This window comes from Lygodium microphyllum, chromosome 26 (assembly GCF_053477565.2).
Source record: "Lygodium microphyllum isolate KBCC chromosome 26, Lygodium_microphyllum_v1.1.10, whole genome shotgun sequence".
Lineage (NCBI taxonomy): Eukaryota > Viridiplantae > Streptophyta > Polypodiopsida > Schizaeales > Lygodiaceae > Lygodium > Lygodium microphyllum.
In genome coordinates this window covers 105,752,636-105,771,969 of record NC_141160.1, presented here as the reverse complement: position 1 = coordinate 105,771,969, position 19,334 = coordinate 105,752,636, and the positions used below count along the sequence as shown (strand labels likewise).

The following is a 19,334-nucleotide window of genomic DNA, read 5'->3' as shown; positions in this document are numbered from 1 at the left end:
AAATATCCTAATCTGTGAACTTTTCTTGAATAAAACACAACCCTTTTCTATTCAATCTATAAGTAACCCCTTTATATGACATTAGGAGAAATATGGACTCTCTTTTTTGCCCCTTAAGGGGTTTCTCTCACCTCTCTCTCTCTAAAAAGAGATTCCAAAATAATATTATAAAAAGAGATCTTCTACAATCAAGCAAATATCGTTTTTGTGTTTTCAATAGATTTCACCTATTATTTTATTCCCAAACTGCAGGATAAGGTCACTTTTTCTCAAAATCCTCATAACTAAAAAAATACAATTCTATTTTTTCTAAAAACGCAGCCAATCATTCTTTAATGCCCTCATGACTCTTTAATGCCCTCTTTAGTGCCCTCATGACTTTTCAATCATTCTCATTCTCGCTTCTTAAAAGGGCGGAAGTTAAAAAACGATATAAAATGACGTACACATCATATTTTAAGATTATTTTTTACCCAGAGACACCTTTTTGACTCGAGAGTTTCCTTGTAAATTTTCATCTTTTTTGGACAAGTATATACCTATTTCTGGGCATTTTTTCATTCCCTCAGAAAGCTCTAGTTTTGTCCCAAATTTTTTGCATCATTCTCTTTCCCTCCAGAATATGGTTTCTTGCATACGAGTTCTTCTGAAGCAGCATTGAGGAGTAGTTTTGATACCATTTGTTGAAATCAAAGAATCTCTATCTACAACACACTCTACCCTGCTACAAGCCATCTTCCTCTTCAGAAATATGCAATAAGAAATCTCCGTCTTCAACAGTCTATACTACAAGCAATCCAGTGATAATGGAGGTATCTTTATTTTTTTAATCTTTGTGATGTTATTATTCTTCACAGTTGTTGTTCAGTCCTTAAGCATCAATTCATAGAGAGAGAGAGGGGGGAGAGAGAGAGAGAGAGGAGGGGAGAAGGGGGGGACAGAGAGGACTGTGTGAGATGAACAAAGAAAATAAGTGATAGAGTGGCAGATAGTAAATTAGGGCAGAAGATAAGATGATGTTATTGTTTTCCACTAGCCAAGCTTCAGTATGAATGCGTTTAGGGTTTCCTTGATCAATTTTTGTTGAGAGAGAGAGAGAGAGAAAGAGAGAGAATATTTTGGATAGAACAGAAGATAAGATTTGATGCTAATTAGAGGTAGATTAAAAGCCAAGATTATAGGATGATTAGGGGTTGATTAGGGTCTATCAAGACTGAAAGCAAGAGAAAGAGACAAGAACCAACTGGGTTTTAAAAAAAACATAGATATAGTGAATCAAAGGGGTGTAGTTATGCGATTTGAATGTTAATCCAAGTTAACATTTGCATACTTTTTTTTTTTGCAGAATGCAGGTGCAGGATGTACCAAGAGAAAGAGAGATATTCACTTTCAATTAGAGGATGAATATGCACCAATGTTCAAAAGAATTGTGGAAAGAGATGATGCAATAAGATGCAGGATGCAACAAGAAAGAAATGCAAGGAAAAAAAATGTGGACCTTTGGGTTGATGGGTGCATTTATCCACCCGATCCACTCACTCGAAGGCCACCACAATTTGAAGGGCTTACATCATTTGTAAAGTTTTCTTGTGAAGGCAATGAAGGATTGTATGGATACATATGCAGACTTGTTACACAAGGATTAGCACGGGCTCATCAAACCTTGACAAATATGCAGACAAGATTACAAGGGAATATGCAGTCTTTGATCGAAAATGATAGATTATTGGCTGAGAAGGATAGAGAGAACCAGAACCTACAACAAGCAATGTCTGTCATTGAAGATGCTATGCATGCTACACACGTGCAGAATATGGAGTTACAGTCTAAAGTCAATGACTTGGAGAAGGAGAATCGAAACATAGAGAGGAAGCTCACAAAAACTTTGGAGATTGGGCCCACTTTAAAAACCAAAGAGGCACGTCGGCGCATTCGATCCGTTAAACCAATTGGCCAATTAGCAAAAGGAAGTGGACAATATCATAGACGGATATATGCTCAATCTACTACAATGAGAAATATGTTTCCTCATGCAGAGAATGATACTATTGCCAAAGTCCTTAGCAAGGATATGGTCAAAAATGCATTGGAAAATCGTAAATTCAGGGACATTGTGGATGGTGTTGCTAGTGAACGTCTTAGGGATGTGAGCAACTTGTTTACTGCTACAGATGCTCAGGGATTATGTGACAAGGTGGGAATGAGTTCTGAGTCATATAGTATGCTCTATCAACAATTGGATATAGGTTTTAAGCAAGTCTTCAATACTAAGCGAGTAATGCCTCTGCCAAAACCATTTGACGTGAAGAAGGCTCAAAAACAACTAAATGAGAAAGTTTTAGAACTAATTGGTGAGCCTACGCATTTGGAACACACACACACATATTAAAGTATGGTTCCAAAGAAGTTGCCTTTGTATTGAATGCATCCAACAACTTTGTATTGGATATACGTAGGGTTTAGATTGCTATGGTCAAGTTCTACAATATGTCTATGGAAGAATGTAGAGGCAAGCTTAAGTTTGTCCTCAAACTTGATGAGAGTGAGATTATCAAGGGGCAAAAACTTGAGTGTGTGAGTATAACACTTATGAATCGAGCATTGGATCCCAATATCGATGAAAAACATCCTTTATACTTCAGTGTACAATCGGAGAATGAAATATGGTGGCTTGCAACATTTGAAGTACCAAAGGAGGACCATGAAGTACTTAAAGTTTTTTTTAACCTCACTAATATACCTAGTGTTATTCAATAGCAAAATAATGGAGCAGTTTTACACGTTGAGGGGTTTGGGTACTATCAAGTTGAATGGCATCTTGCAGGTGATTTAAAAATATTGAAGTGTATGTTTGGTTTATCAAATGCAGCAAATGCAAAATTTCCGTGCATATACTGCATGCAAACTAGGAAGAAAGGGAAAGATGGAAAGAAAGAATGGCTTGCCAAGGCAGGACAATAGGGTGCTTCGACACGTGATCAGAAAGTCATGAGTAATGGAAGGCTAATTCCAGTGGATCCAAACTGGCGCCCTATTTTGGAAATACCACTAACAAGGGTTCACTTTTCCACATTGCATTGTTTGGTTAGAATAATTGAGAAGCTAGTATATGAATATATATGCTTTGCATACAAGATGCAGCCCGTGTCAGAATCTGATGCTACATGCAAGAAGGTAGAACAAGTCCTCTCTAAAGTTGGATTGCACGGAGGCCAAGTAGAAATAAAAAAGGACCAGAAAAAATCGGGGAAGAGTGGAAATGTTCCTTGTAAACCATGCTTTGGCAGACCCAAGGCTAGGAAGTTTTTATCTCCACCTCGAGATGAGGAAGGCAATATACTAGTAAAACAACCAGAGAAGTACAAAGCATGGAAAAAGTTGCACCTTGCTGTTTCAGATTGGAGCAATGGGGAACGAACGAGGATTGCGAAGGCAGAAGTGTGGATACACCTAGATAGATTAGCAGCTCTCTTACAGAAGTTGGGGTTTATGGATGGTGATGCCAATGCATTTAAAGAGACAGCTGCTAAATTTCATAAGTCCATGGTGGAGGCATGGACTACAAATAGCATAACACACTACATGGTCAGTATTATCACCATTGCAAAAAAAAATCATCATTTCGAATTACTTTGTGTTTCTAATCTCTTTTCTTGTGCAGCATATACTTGAAGCACATGGTCCATACTTTGTAGATCAAGGAAGTTTGGCAATATGGTCAACTCAAGGCATGGAAAGATCTCACTGGCAAGCTCGCTGTGCTTTTCAAAAGGCAACTGATCATGGAGGTGGCATCAATGATTCCAATTCTATGAGGCAATTATTCCAACGGTGGTATAGGAGACTAGAGATACGATACGAGGAAAAAGAAAAGAAGTCCAAAACATCTCAAGCAGAATCTATAAGTAGGGCAATATATGAAGTGAGAAAAGCAAGATATGAAAACAGCACAGCTAGACAACGACAGGCAGAATGGTTGGCAATCCAAGAGAGAGATGGCAAAAAATGGAGACCTAGATAAAGATAATAATTTTGATGCATTTAGAGTCCACAAGAAAGCACAAGTCCCAAGGATATGACACATCAATGCTCATATCTCTAACATGAGATGTCTTATAAATTTTCTTTAAAATTTCAAAGGTTTGTCACTATGTTTTTCAAAGTCGATTTTGAACTTTGTGTTTTAATTATGAAAAGTCGATTTTGAAATCCTAAGACAAAAATATGAAAATTCCAAACATTGGAACATTCACTGGCCTAGAGAGAGAGGGGGGGCATGAGGGGGGTGTCAGGAGATAGAGAGAGGTAGGGATGGGGTGGAGAAATGAAATGAAATGATAAATTTAAAATTCATTTACACCACAGTAAGTTTGAAAGTTTCGTATTTAAGTCGTCTCTCCTTTCATTTTTTCCCATTGCTCTCCACTCTACCTTCCACCTTTCTATCTTTCATCATCATAGCCATGGCACGTTCCAAGCTTCCTATCAAAAAGGTGCCTGCGAGAGCAAGAGCTCAACACTCTTCCGAATCTAGTGAGCGTACTGTGAGTGACAAAGATCCCCTGGTGACCAATAACGGTGGCCCTACTCAGCCAATAATGGTGGCGCTACTGTGTCCAACAATGGTGGCCCTAGTGTGGTCGATAATGATGGTTCGCCATTGTCCAGAAATGGTGGTCCACATGCTCCAGCTGCTCCACCTCCCACTACTGCTCCAGCTTGTAATACACACCCTCCAACACATAAAAAGCAAAGATGGAGACCAGGCACAGCTGCGCTACACGAGATAAGGAAATTCCAGAAGAGTGCCGACTTGATTATTCCTAAGGCACCATTCTCCAGGTTGGTGCGAGAAATACTGCAAGATCTACAATCAGGGCATCATCACAAGTTCTTTTCGAGGAACCAGGCAAGGAATGTGGGGCAATGGTCAAGCCAAGCCTTGCTTGCTCTCCAAGAAGCAGCTGAAAGCTACTTGATTGATCTAATGAGTGATGGTCAACTTTTAGCCATTCATGCCCGACGTATCACTATTAAGCCCATAGATCTGGTTCTTGTTCGCAGGATCCGCAATAACAAGGATGCATTTAATCTTAATGTCAACAATATGCTTTGAGAAGCTACCTTGTAATTGGATCTATGTTTTTAGCTCAGGTTTGGTTGTAGATTGTAAGGAGCTTAGTTTTGGGTTATCTTTCCAATAGACCTTCAAGTATTTGATAGTAGTGGCCTGCAAAATGGAGCTAACTTTTCCCTAGCTCTAGTTGTACTTGGTGCGATGCACTATCTACCGTGTATTTCATAGTTTCGCAATGCTAAATCCAATATGTGATATTCTATTTTGACCATGTTTCGCATTGTGTGAATTTTTAAGTTTCCAATTTTGTAAGTAGTTTTGTTGAGGATAAATTCAATGTCCAACCACGTACACGTCGGTGATCGATTGTACATGGGCCGATGCACTATATCCTTACTATATTTAGTGGTTTGGCAACAGTATATCCGATATGCGATATTCCATTTTACCCATGATTTATTTTTTGTCAATTTTTAAGTTTCCAATGTTTCGCATTGCGAGGTTGACAATACATTTAATCTGCAATTGCGCACACTCATTATCAATACATTTAATCTACAGTTGTGAGGTTGACAATACATTATCAGTGTAGTATAATGCAGTTAACGCATTTTCAAAAAAAGATTGAACCGTCAAATTTATAAATTGGAATCTGGTGAAACTTCACCCTCATGCTGGGCATTAGAAAAACTCATTTATATTAAAAATTTGGCCCCATCAGAAGCCTTTGGGTCACCTGTTCGGAGGCTCGCGTCTGGGGCCCTGAATCCTTTTTTGGGTGGTTGATGTGTCCTTGAGGAGCCTACAGGTAAAATTTCATGTGAATCGGAGCACTGGTGATATTTTTCCTAAGCGTGGATTCATTAATTGAAATTTTAGGGTTTTTGAAAAGTTTGGCTATGTTTCACCTCATTTTACACATTTCACTTTTGAGTTCTAAGTTCTCTCTCCTAGAAGACATGGTACGCACCAAGCAAGCGGCCCGGAGATACCCCCTGGAAATTCCATACGGCAGCCACGTCCTTCAGCTCCACCACCACCACCACGACGCCAGCATCGCAAGCGTCGATGGAAGCCAGGCACAGTGGCTCTTCGTGAGATCCGCCACTACCAGAAGACCACTCACCTCCTGATACCGAAGGCTCCATTCCAGAAGTTGGTGCAGGAGATCATGGAGGGCATACTGATCAGGAACAACAGGACCCAGTTTCCAAATACATCACGCGCGAAACAACCGGATCGCTGGACTGCCCAGGCCCTCCTCACACTACAAGAAGCTGCTGAAGCCTACCTCATCGACTTATTTGGAGACTCAGTCTATGCAGCGGTGTATGCAAGGAGGGTCACCGTCACCGAACAGGGATCTGCGGATAGTCAGGTTCTTTCGGCAATGGAAAGATAGTCCTCGCAGAGGTCAGCAACAAGGATAGAGGTGTACAACTCAAAAGCACATGGAATGTAGCTTCTGAAGACATTTTGTAAAGCCTTGGTTGTAATGGACCCCATGTAAAATTGTTATTAATACAAATACAAAGTTTTTGGCGCGTCTTGTTTTTGTTTAGTCGCTTGATATTTATTTTATTTACGTCGTTGAGTTATCGTTACATGCGTTCGAACAAATACATGTTGCGCACGAATTCGATAAAGCACTGTGTATTAAATTTAGGGTACGAATCGTGTTACATATAAATTTGATAAATAAATGTAACATTCAAGTAAAAAACAACAGTAAATGACACGTATCACAAACTACATTGCACGCGAATCCAACAAACATCGGTTTTCATTACTTGAAGAGAAGATTACAAAGTGTAGTACATCAATGATGCGATATCAGTAGGCAATAAGTACATCTATTCTCTCCTAGGCTTCTTTGAGCTAGGCTCCCCATGGTCAGAGCTATTCTTGATCATAGGCAACAATACATTTTGCCCCAATAGTTCTTGTCTAATGACAGTGGGGTCTTCAATACTGGCAACCATGCCACGGGCCACCATGGAGAAAAGTGGGCCAGACCTAGTACTCGTGAATAAGTAGAGTAGCTTCGAACGTCGAAGCAACACTACTTTCTCCAGGCTGGAGTTGGTCGGGATGGTCTTGAAGGGCCCAGCCTTTGTTAGTGCCCTCAACTTCAAGAAGTTCTCGACAAAAGCAGGGGAGCATGTCTTATGAAATACAATAATGTCATTGACAAGCTGCCCAACGTACTCCTTCAATGCCAAGTCTTGCACCCTTCCTTGGCTACCAAATCGGCCACCCTGCCTAGATGAAAACTCATCTATATAGACAATCTCCTGCAACACACAAGTTCAGTATCAGACTCACTATGTACGGAGTGTGCTGAAGATATATAAATCATATTCATATGAAACTTAACCAGTAGGGCCTCTAGGGCATCGGGAGCGCACACATGTGTTTTTGTCAGGATCGGGCCCCCAGATGTGCCCTGGCCGGAGGCTCGTGTCTGGGGGGCCTAAACCTGCATGAAACTTAACCACTAGGGCCTCTTAGGGCATCGGGAGCGCACACATGTGTTTTTGTCCGGATCGGGCCCCCAGATGTGCCCTGGTTGGAGGCTCACGTCTGGGGGCCTAAACCTGCAGGTTCAGGCTCCCAGACGCGAGCTTGGCTGCAGGTTCAGGCCCCCAGACGTGAGCCTCCGGCCAGGGCACATCTGTGGGCCCAATCCCGACAAAAACACATGTGTGCGCTCCCGATGCCCTAGAGGCCCTACTGGTTAAGTTTCATATGAAATCGAGAACATTACCTTCTCTGCATCATCTATCTGCCGCTGTAATGGAGCATCCAGGTCTGCTCCTACCAAAACTGGGCTGCCCTCGTCTCTCTCCTAGGTAGGCACTGCATAGTCGGGTCGAGGACCAAAAAGGCTTTCCTGCAACAGCTCGAACTCCTCATCAGAGATCTGATACTGTGGCGCCGCATCCTCAATCTGCTCTTGGATGCTCACAATGGCAGAGATGTCATCGATGCTCGTGCCATCATAACGAGCCACCTCATCAAGATGTGGTGGAGCATCCTGTAAATCAAAATCTATGAAATCACTAGGTGCATCACGCACCATGATACAGTATAGTTCTTCTTCCCTAAGCTCCAACAACTCTAGCACATCTTGCATGAGTAGATATTCCACCCCCTCGATGGTGATAGCATGGAGAGAAGAGAGGGGTGGCTCTTCGCTTGTGGGCATCTCATCAGGGCAGGGAGGTGGGTGCACAATGGCCAAGCTCTATGCTGCCTCAACACTCAAATCGAGAGTGATCTCCTCAGGCTCCCTCTCAAAGTACTCTAATAGTGGTCGAGAGGGTGCGTCGATGTCCTCGTCACTGTCCTCTTGCACCTCAGTGCACATAACATATATGGCAAAGGCGACATCCCTCTCAATGAGATCTATCGTGACGTGGTCCTATGACGAGGTGGGCACTGCTCTAGCACGGAGATGTTGCCCCACATGCACCAGGGCTCGACTTATCACCTTTGCATGGCTGGATCCGACACACAAACTATACAAAAAATCCATGGGAACCCACCTGAGAGTGGAGTCGAGAATAGAGCAAGTGAGAGGGTTCACTGCATCACAAAACGATGCTAGTATACTAGAGTCAGGGTCTACAGCGGAAAGCGAGCTCTCTAGACTCAAGGTCATGCAAAACCTAGGGTATATCTGGTCCCCTATGTGCGCGTAGCATGTGGAATTGATCCATGCGGCGAAGGCGGGAGTGGTAGCCATGGCACACAAAGAGAGAAGGAATGAGAGCACAAGTGTAGGGAAGTGGAGAATGAAAGTGAAAATGAGTTTGGAGTTATAGCTTTTATGTTTCTAGGGTTTTAAATAAAGGTTCTTTATAAAGTTATTAACTCTAAAGTTTCAAATTAAAACTCCTACCTTAGTTTCTTTATTTCAGTACTTTAAAGTCACTGTTAAAATTACTCATACAGACAAACGCTTCGTTCTACATTATTATATCCTCGAATATGTTTGGGTCATTGAGTATATTCAAGTCTAATGAGAGAAAATATATAATTTTTTAAAGAAAATAAATCTAAAAGGCCTTGAAATTCCCTTTGGATCCAATTTAATATTAAAATGTAAGAAACGAGCAGCAAAGATGCGCTACAATATATCATTATGCAAAGACAATATTCTCTAGATTATAGACCTCTAACCTGCAATTTAATTATGATTTTTAACTGCACGATTGAGTAATTACAGTATGTATTATCGCACGCTTGGATCACAGTAAACTAAAATTTAAAGTACTCAGAAGTTCAAAAAAGGTATGTATTCGCTCTTTATAAAGTTTTTTTACAAGGATTCCACTATCTCAAGGATATGTGGAGAAGCACATTGTTTACATGTCATGGATTGCTCACTACGAGTCCTGACTTTTCTATTATCTAACTTGAAATAGAAGTTGTAGAGGGGCTCACTGGACATTAATTGGATTTCTTGTCTCGGAAAATAAATGGGCCAATGACTCTCTGCGCTGACTATGAAAGGATTATGACCACTCCACAAGATTACCACCTCTACGAGCGCTGTATGTGTGTCATCTCGGATATCTTGATTCAAGCTGATCCACTCCCCTCGCAAAAGTCACCATCTTCTATATCAAAAGCGAACGCACAGAGTTTGTCTAGCAATGAAATACCTGTAATAAAAACAAAAATAATGGTAAGTGATCAATGCGACTAACATAACAATTCATCTAAGCGAGACCTATGTCAATTAAATCAAGGTATGCAAAGTAGTAAAAAAGTTTTACCTGAATGTAATATCAGATTGGTTGACCCTGCACTCAATCATCTCATCAAAATGTGCTCTTTTGACTTGCCAAGACTCACCCAATAGCTGACTCATCCATTCCTCGGATGGACACTTGCATTGATAAGTAATCTTTGTTTTCTTCAAAACATCACATGAACCAAACAAATGTGCAAACAATGAGAATGGAATAAACCAACTAAGATGCACATCTTTGGAGCCTGTGGTGGGTTTCATAGCACTATTGATGTCAGATTTTATCTTCGACTTGTAAGCTCTTGACAACTCCAAGCTACCAATGAACCATTCACCACTAGATAGTGGCGGCAATGGGACATGCTGCAATCTCTGGCTTTCTACCACATACAATGAATTATAAAAAAAGATATTTTGAGTGGCAAGTTAACTTGTAGAGGTATTATCATAGATCAAAGAACCTATCTCTTCATGCCAAACATGTATCTTGCCGCTTAAACATTCCACATTCTGCCATTCATGCAAAGTCGATGGATATAGAGTTGTCAATCAAACAAGACTGAATTAGAATACTGCAAAGACTTTTAAAAACAACTCTGATACAAAAGAATAATCAATGATAAAATTTAACAACTTATTGTTTTGTTTGTAATTTGCAATGTTATTCTCATCGTGTACAGAGATTTGTTTATGCATATAAACATGTTGAATCAACACTTTTGTTACTGCACTTGTGCCATTAAACACTTTTCTGAACTCTAGAAGTCTACCTTTCCAATGTTTGCTAGGGTTTGCAACATCCTTGCGCTTGACCTTGAAACTCCCTCGAGTACTTGGGTGCATCAAAATCCAATCCAACTTATAATACTTATCACAAATCCAATTACCGCCATTATCTTTCCTGTTGAAGACCTCCACTGCAAGTATGCTACTAATATTTTTCCTCCGTGAAGACATCTGTAACAACCAAATACAAAAGTTACCTATCAACATGTGTATAATTTGCAAATGTTCTCTCCAAATGAAATGAAATTTAAATGGATCAATTTAAAAAAGAAACATTGTACCTGTAATTTCTTTCACAAAGATCCCTAGATATGTTGAACAAGAAGTTGACTTATAGCAAGACCATTGTTCCTTCACTGACAGATTCCTGCAGTACAAAAACAAAAGAAATCTTGGGTCAACGCATACATATAACTTATATAGGCTTTGTCCAAATGCGTTGAAATTTAACCATGGAACAGTAGTAAAAAAATTGGCATTATACCTGTGGCTTTCTCTACAAAAAATCCCAAAGATGTTGTAGAAGTTGAGTTCTTAATAAATCATTGTTCTTCACCCTCGGAGATTCTTGGAGTAAAAAAACAAAGGAAAGCTCAGTATGCATGTAACTTGTACACATTTTGTCTAAACGAGATAAAATTTAACAGTGGAGCAACAAAAAAACAAGACAATATACCTATAACTTTGTTTACAGAGAAACCCTAAGATGTTGAAGAAGAAGTTGAGTGTTAAAAATCCCAAAGATGTTGTAGAAGTTGAGTTCTTAATAAATCATTGTTCTTCACCCTCAGAGATTCTTGGAGTAAAAAAACAAAGGAAAGCTCAGTATGCATGTAACTTGTATACATTTTGTCTAAACGAGATAAAATTTAACAGTGGAGCAACAAAAAAAAAGACAATATACCTATAACTTTGCTTACAGAGAAACCCTAAGACGTTGAAGAAGAAGTTGAGTGTTCAAAATATCACTATTCTTGACTGTAAGAGACTCCTAGAGCATCAAAACAAAAGAAATTACATGTCAGAGAATGCACATAACTTGCACAGGTTTTCTCCAAACGAGATAAAACTTTACCATAGAACATCTATGGAAGAGAAAAATATACCTGTAGAGTTTTGTGGAGAGAATCTTAGGGCTTTGGTAAAACAAGCTCTACTCTCATAAAACACATGAAACTCTCTCTGTGCTTGTGCAAAGCAAATGAAATTTTACACGGTTACAGACAGGGCAAGCAACAGTGAGGCTGTAAAATTTCATCAGGAAAGAAGAAGCGGAGAAAGAGATATGACAAATTTGAGTTCCGCCTAAGAAAGAGGGGGAAACTGAAAAGGGGAGAAAAGAAAAGTCAAACATAAAAAATAAGAAAATGAAAATTCGAGGCACAAACTTCCAAGAAGTGATAGCTTTGTACTCCCCACATTTTCCCTTATTTTATTGCTGAGGGAAGATTTGGTCCAAGATATGGCTAGAAGATTCATGTTACATGAATCTGGAATCCCAGCTCTCTCATTGGTTAGGCCTATATTTGTTTATTCACTCCTTAAGGGGCAAAAAAGAGAGTCCATATTTCTCCTAATGCACCCTTCTGTATGTAAAAAATGTATAATAATGGTGTTTTAAAAACACCTTATTTTGAACTCACGTTATATATACATATATTCATGAGTGACCCCCTCGAGCACTAGGCTACCCCCAAGCTGGTTATGAGACCCTAGTCCAAGGGGGTCATGGTTATCACTTTGAGAGGCTTAGACTGACTCCATAGTGGAAAGTTCTATCGATACGGATAGTCTCGAGCAATAGAAAATTTGGATTCCAGGGGGCTCTGGTGGCTGTAAATTCTACATTACTCCTAGAATCTGATGAGTCCCTTGGTTACCAAAGATGGGATTCTAGAACCCTAATACTACTTATAAGGGTGGAATCTTGGTGGACAGGATTACCCTGTGGAATTGTGTATATCTTTTGCTCATCTTCCATAGGAATAGAAATATGGAAATTATAATAAACTTCCAATATAATAAAGGAAATTGTTTTACTCAAGGTTTTTTTGAATTATATGTGTGTACATGAGATAAATTACGTGAAGAAACCTGTGATTTAATGGACTAATTAAGGAAGATGGTTGTATATGTTTCAATAAATGTGTTGTAGGTAATTAAAAAAACTAATGATAATACCATCACCAAAGGAAAGCAGGTGAGCGTGACCGTTGACTAGAGTGGTCCTCATTAGCTGGTGGGAGCTTTTCTAAATTGGAGATAGAAATAGGGAAACAATAAATTGACCAACTAATTGCTAGTTTGAACTGACTTGAATTGCTTTAGGGGACCGGAATGGGATTTGCCTTATGGGTAGGAGGGTTAACGTACCACACTCTTCTTCGTGTCCCATTCTCTTTGAACCAAGTGCAATGCCAAGTCTGCTTCACTTTGAGTGATCCTGTAAGAAGTGGGAACTCAAATTACTGATGCCATTTGGAGCTCAAACTACTGATGCCATCTGCCTCACTTTGAGTGATCCTGTAAGAAGTGGAAACTCTTTCGTTGTGATGTAGACTTAGTAGGGTCTAAGTGACAAATATCGTGATACTCGAAGGGAGCGCTGGCATGCGACGTCATTTGGAAAACCTACTGATAGACTACTAAAGGTGCGCCTTGGGAGGGCACCTTACAAATTGGCTCAACTTGGTTAAACTACTAGTGTGGGTTAAAACACAAACTAATTCGACATGATGATATTTATTTGTAATGGTGGCAATACTGACCATGTAGTGTGTTATGATATTTGTAGTCTATGCCTCCACCATGGACTTATGAAATTTAGCAATTGTCTATAAAAATTTATTGGCATCACCATCCCTAAGTCTCAACTTTTTTAAGAGAGCTGCTAATATATCTAGGTGTATCCACACTTTTGCCTTTGTAATCCTCCTTCTTTCCCTATCGCTCCAATTTGGAACAGCAAGGTGCAACTTTTTCCATGCTTCATACTTCTTTGGTTATTTCACAAGTATATTTCCTTCCTCATCTTGAGGTGGAGATACAAACTTCCTAGCCCTGGGTTTGCCAAAGCATGATTTGCAAAGGATATTTCCATCTTGCCCAATCCTTATTATTTCTACTTGGCTCCTGTACAATCCAGCTTTAGAGAGGACTTTTTCTACCTTTCTGCATGTAGTATCAGCTTCTTTTGACACAAGATGCATCTTGTATGCAAAGCATACTTTTTTTTTTCGCTTCTCAATCATTCTAACCAAACAATGCAATGTGCAAAAGTGAACCCTTGTCAATGGTATTTCCAAAATAAGGTGCCAGTTTGGATCCATTGGGACTAGCTCTCCATTTCTCATGACTTTTGGATCATGTGTTGGAGCACCTTGTTGTCCTATCTTGGCAAGCCATTCTTTCTTTCCATCCTTCCCTTTCTTCCTAGTTTGCATACAATATATGCATGGAAATTTTTCATTTACTGTATTCGATAAACATTTTCAATGACAGACATTGCTTGTTGTAGGCTCTAATTCTCCCTATCCTTCTCGGCCAACAATCTATCTTTTTCCATCAAAGAGACTGCACACATCCTTGTAATCTTGTCTATATATATGTTAAGGCTTGATAAACCCCTGTTGATCCTTGTGTCACAAGTCTATATGTGTATCCATACAATCCTTCATTGCCTTCACAAACAAACTTTACAAATGATGTAAGCCCATTAAATTGTGGTGGCCTTTGAGTTAGTGGATCATGTGGATAAATGCACCCATCAACCCAAATATCCACATTTTTTCCATATATTTCTTTCTTGTTGCATCATATATCTTATTGAATCATCCCTTTCCACAGTTCTTTTAAACAGTGGTGCATATTCATCCTCCGATTGAAGTGAATATATATATTTCTCTGAGTACGTCCTACACCTCTATTCTGCAAAGAAAAATATATGAGAATTTTAACTTGGATTCATATTCAAATCACATAATTATACCCCTTTCATTCACTATATTTGTATTCGTTTTTACCCAATTGGATCTTGGCTCTTTCACTTGATTTCAATCATGATAGATCCTAATCAACCCCTAGTTAGCCTCTAATCTCATCTTGGAATCAACTTCTTATTATGCTCTAATCTTATCTTTCGTTCTATCCAAAAAAATTTCTCTCTCTCCCTCTCCCTCTCCCTCTCCCTCTCCCTCTCCCTCTCTCTCTCTCTCTCTCTCTCTCTCTCTCTCTCTCTCTCTCTCATGGTCAAAGATTATTAAACACATTTATACACAAGCTTAGATAGTGAAGAACAATAACATCATCTTATCTTCTGCCCAAATGTACTCTCTATCACTCTATCACTTATTTTCTTAGTTTAACTCACACATTCACATACTCTCTCTCTCTCTCTCTCTCTCTCTCTCTCAAACACATTTATACAAAAGCTTGGATAGTGAAGAACAATAACATCATCTTATCTTCTGCCCAAATGTACTCTCTATCACTCTATCACTTATTTTCTTAGTTCATCTCACACAATTAAATACTCTCCCTCTCTCTCTCTCTCTCTCTCTCTCTATGAATTGTTGCTTAAGCTGGATTAAACAACAATTGTGAAGAATAATAGCATTACAGAGATTTTTTAAAAAAGATACCTCCATTATCACTTGATTGCTTGTAGTATAGATTATTGAAGAGATGATTATAGTATAGTGTTAAAGAGGGAGATTGCTTGTAGTAGTGTAGAGAGTGTTGTAGATGTAGATTATTTAATTTCAACAAATGGTATCAAAACCACTCCTCAATGCTGCTTTAGAAGATTACATATGCAAGAAACCATATTCTGGAGGGAAAGAGAAGAGTACACAAAATTTGGGGTTAAACTTGAGCTTTTAAAGAGAAGAAAAAAATGCCCATAAATAGTCATATACTTGTCCAAAAGAGATAAAAATTTATAAGGAAACTCTCGAGTCAAAAAGGTGTCTTTGGGTAAAAAATAATCTTAAAATATTACATGTATGTCAACTTATACCGTTTTTTTAACTTCCATACTTTTAAGAAGTGGGAATGAGAATGATTCTAATATATTTTAATGTTGAAAAGTCATGAGGGTATTAAAGAGTCGTTTGTTAATGATTGGCTCCATTTTTTGAAAAACTAGAATTGTATTTTTTTAGTTGTGAGGATTTTGAGAAAAATTGACCTTATCTTGCAGTTTGGGGATCAAATAATAGGTAAATTCTACTAAAAATACAAATACGAGATTTGTTCGATTGTAAAAGATCTCTTATTATAACATTATTTTGGAATCTCTTTTTAGAGAGAGAGGGAGGTGAGAGAAACCCCTTAAGGGGAAAAAGAGAGAGTCAATATTTCTCCTAACGTATTGCCAATACTTGGCCTCCTTTATATATTTTACATATGGTAGCATGTGTGGGTGCGAGTTGGAATACTCTATATCACATGCATTCAATGCCTATTTAAAGTATCCTTATTTATGAATTTCTTAAAAATAAAATACACCTCACTACAAGGATTTGAGCTAGTAGCAACGCCGATTAGCGACGACAGATAGCGGCGTCGCTATTGGCATCGCTAATAGCATCGCTACGCAAATAGCGACGCTCCACAGGGAAAAAAAACGGCCGAAACCGAGCGTGGTTTTCATTTCGCGTTTGCGGCTTGTGAGTTTTGAGAGCGAGAGCGAGGGAGAGAGCGACCGTCGTAAGAGAAGGAGAGAAAGAAGACTTGCCGCTGTCGCCGCCGCCGTTGTTTGCGAAGGAGAGGAGGAGCCTTTATCGCAAAGAGGAGCCGCCCCACACTCGCCATATCTCATCGGTGAGTCTCCCTCTCTCTTTCTTTTGCTTGTTTAAGGTTTAAATCACTTTCTCTTTTGCTTGTTTAGGAGAGGAAATGAGAGAGAAAGAGAGGGAGAGGGAGAGAGAGAGAGAGAAAGAGAAAGAGAGGGAGAGGGAGAGGGAGAGGGAGGGGGAGGAAATGAGAGAGGGAGAGAAAGAGAGAGAGAGGGAGAGGGAGGGAGAGGGAGAGTGCATTCTCTCTCTCCCTCTCCCTTTTGATTGTTTAATGTTTAAATCACTTTCTTTTTTGCTTGTTTAGGAGAGAAAATGAGAGAGTAAGAGAGAAAGAGAGGGAGAGGGAGAGGGAGAGGGAGAGGGAGAAAGAGAAAGAGAAAGAGAAAGAGAAAGAGAGGGAGAGGGAGAGGGAGAGGGAGGGGGAGGAAATGAGAGAGGGAGAGAAAGAGAAATAGAGGGAGAGGGAGGGAGAGTGCATTCTCTCTCTCCCTCTCCCTTTTGCTTGTTTAATGTTTAAATCACTTTATTTTTTGCTTGTTTAGGAGAGGAGATGAGAGAGAAAGAGAGGGAAGGAAAGGGAGAGAGAGGGAGAGGGAGGGGAAGGAAATGAGAGAGGGAGAGAAAGAGAAAGAGAGGGAGAGGGAGAGGGAGGGAGAGTGCATTGTCTCTCTCCCTCTCCCTTTTGCTTGTTTAATATTTAAATCGCTTTATTTTTTGCTTGTTGAGGAAATGAGAGAGAAAGAGAGAAAGAGAGGGAGAGAAAGAGAGGGAGAGGGAGAGAGAGGGGAAGGAAATGAGAGAGGGAGAGAAAGAGAAAGAGAGGGAGAGGGAGAGGGAGGGAGAGTGCATTCTCTCTCTCACTCTCCCTCTTCCTTGTTTAATGTTTGAATCACTTTCTTTTTTGCTTGTTTAGGAGAGGAAATGAGAGAGAAAGAGAGGGAGAGGTAGAGAAAGGGAGAGAAAGAGAGGGAGAGAGAGGGGAAGGAAACGAGAGAGAAAGAGAGAAAGAGAGGGAGAGGGAGGGGAAGGAAACGAGAGAGAAAGAGAGAAAGAGAGGGAGAGGTAGAGAAAGGGAGAGAAAGAGAGGGAGAGGGAGGGGAAGGAAATGAGAGAGGGAGAGAAAGAGAAAGAGAGGGAGAGGGAGAGGGAGAGGGAGGGAGAGTGCATTCTCTCTCTCCCTCTCCCTTTTGCTTTTGGAGAGTGTTAAGATATATTGTGAGAGGGAGAGGAAATACGAGAGAAAGAGAAAGAGAGGGAGGGAGAGGGAGAGAAAGAGAAAGATAACATATATTGGAATGATAGCATATCCATGATTATGGTAATGGTATCCACTTTACTTTTTTTATGGGTACCATTACATCGACTCCTTAAGGGGGCTAAAAATTAGTCATACCATTTATAAAGTCTAATTAGGAGATCTAAGATGCACGATAATAGACTTATCGATAATGGTATGCAATGTGCTTTGCCATGGGCCACGTACATTGGTGACTCTTTAAGATGGCTTAAAATTGGTCATGTCCTTCATAATGTCCAAGTAGGGGATCTAATTGTGATATGCATAATTCAATGTTTTTATATTAACTTTATAGGCATAACAAATTAGAAATCATGCCAACTAGTCAATGGAAGGACTAAAAGAAAATGATACCCTAGCTAATGGTCATTACTGTACTTCATCAAAATGAACCCAAAAGTATTGTTATAGAAGAAGAATCCCTTAAATTGAGTATAGGATATATTCTCTCAGGTCTTATGACTATGAGTAGAATTGATTGAAATAAATTTTATTACTATAGTTGATAAATTTCATAGATGGCATTAATTTTAATACGCGATCCTAGGATTAAAAAACCACATTTCTAAGATGCTTTTTGTTGAGACTGATTTATTATTAGACTAAGAGATCCTCAATGATGCTCATAAATGGATTACTTATACTCAAAGCCCTCTAGTGCAGTTTTTTATAATAATGAATAATTATCTACTGGGACAAACAAATCCTTGAGCATGATACAAGGCCGAGATATAACATCAATAAATCTCTCAACTACTATGTACAATGCAAGATTTATGGTCAACTTGCAACTTGACGTACATATCCATAAAGCTATCCATTTAAGCCTCGTTTGCTATAATGTAGATAAGATGGAAAACGAAGAAGGTCTTATTGTTCAAGATCGCGAGACGTATCTTAATCAGCGTGTCCCATGTCCTTGCTCTTAATGCAAGTTGGCAATTAGACAAAAACACCGATTGTCTATAGAACACGTACGACGATTTGGCGAGTTTCAATCTGAGATCATTGATTAGGCGATTATGGATTTTTAGCAAACGTTAATTTGAAGTTAATATTAATCATGCATTGTACTCGCAAGCTAATTGAAAACCATATATAATAAGATTGGGTCTTGTTAGCAAATTTTCTATCCAGGGGGTGATGTCTCGATCCAAGGGGGAGTGCACCCTTTGCGGCCAATTAGAAGAGTTCGTGGACATGCGATGGATGGATTGCAGGAGCCAATCCACCACTCGCAAGGCCCATCTATACCGTCAATGCTAGAGGAGACTGACAACCTTCCCGACCTACCTACAATCTTGGAGCCTGAGATGGAGGCAATGATCGATGCATTGATTCCCATGGATGCTGAGACATCTGACCCGCTTAGAGAGGAAGCATCCATACCATTATATGATGGGTGCCAAGTATATCGGTTGAAGACATTGCTTGCACTCTTAAGTGTGCAAGCAAAATACGGTTGGAGCGATACGAGTGTGACCGAGCTATTTAGGTACCTTGCACATAGGCTTCATTGATTTTTTTTTTCACAGTATTATTGTAAACATTTGTGCTTTTTCAAGGTGTTTTATGATTTTTTTTCAGGTTATTGAAATATCATATATTATCACCTGC

The 19,334-nt window shown here is 39.6% G+C and overlaps 1 long non-coding RNA gene across 2 annotated transcripts; it reads right to left on the bottom strand.

Annotated features, from left to right (window-relative positions):
* Window positions 1–9,385: 9,385 nt before the first annotated feature.
* LOC148013640 (uncharacterized) lies at window positions 9,386–12,291 on the bottom strand. 2 transcript variants are annotated; one of them, XR_015688878.1, is made up of 7 exons: window positions 11,527–12,291; window positions 11,299–11,418; window positions 11,107–11,189; window positions 10,904–10,989; window positions 10,607–10,793; window positions 9,862–10,001; window positions 9,386–9,747 (listed from the first exon to the last, which is right to left on the bottom strand). It is a non-coding gene; the product is annotated as an uncharacterized LOC148013640 (long non-coding RNA). The 2 variants fall into 2 exon arrangements; XR_015688879.1 differs by having other exon boundaries at window positions 9,862–10,346; window positions 11,527–12,287.
* Window positions 12,292–19,334: the final 7,043 nt, after the last annotated feature.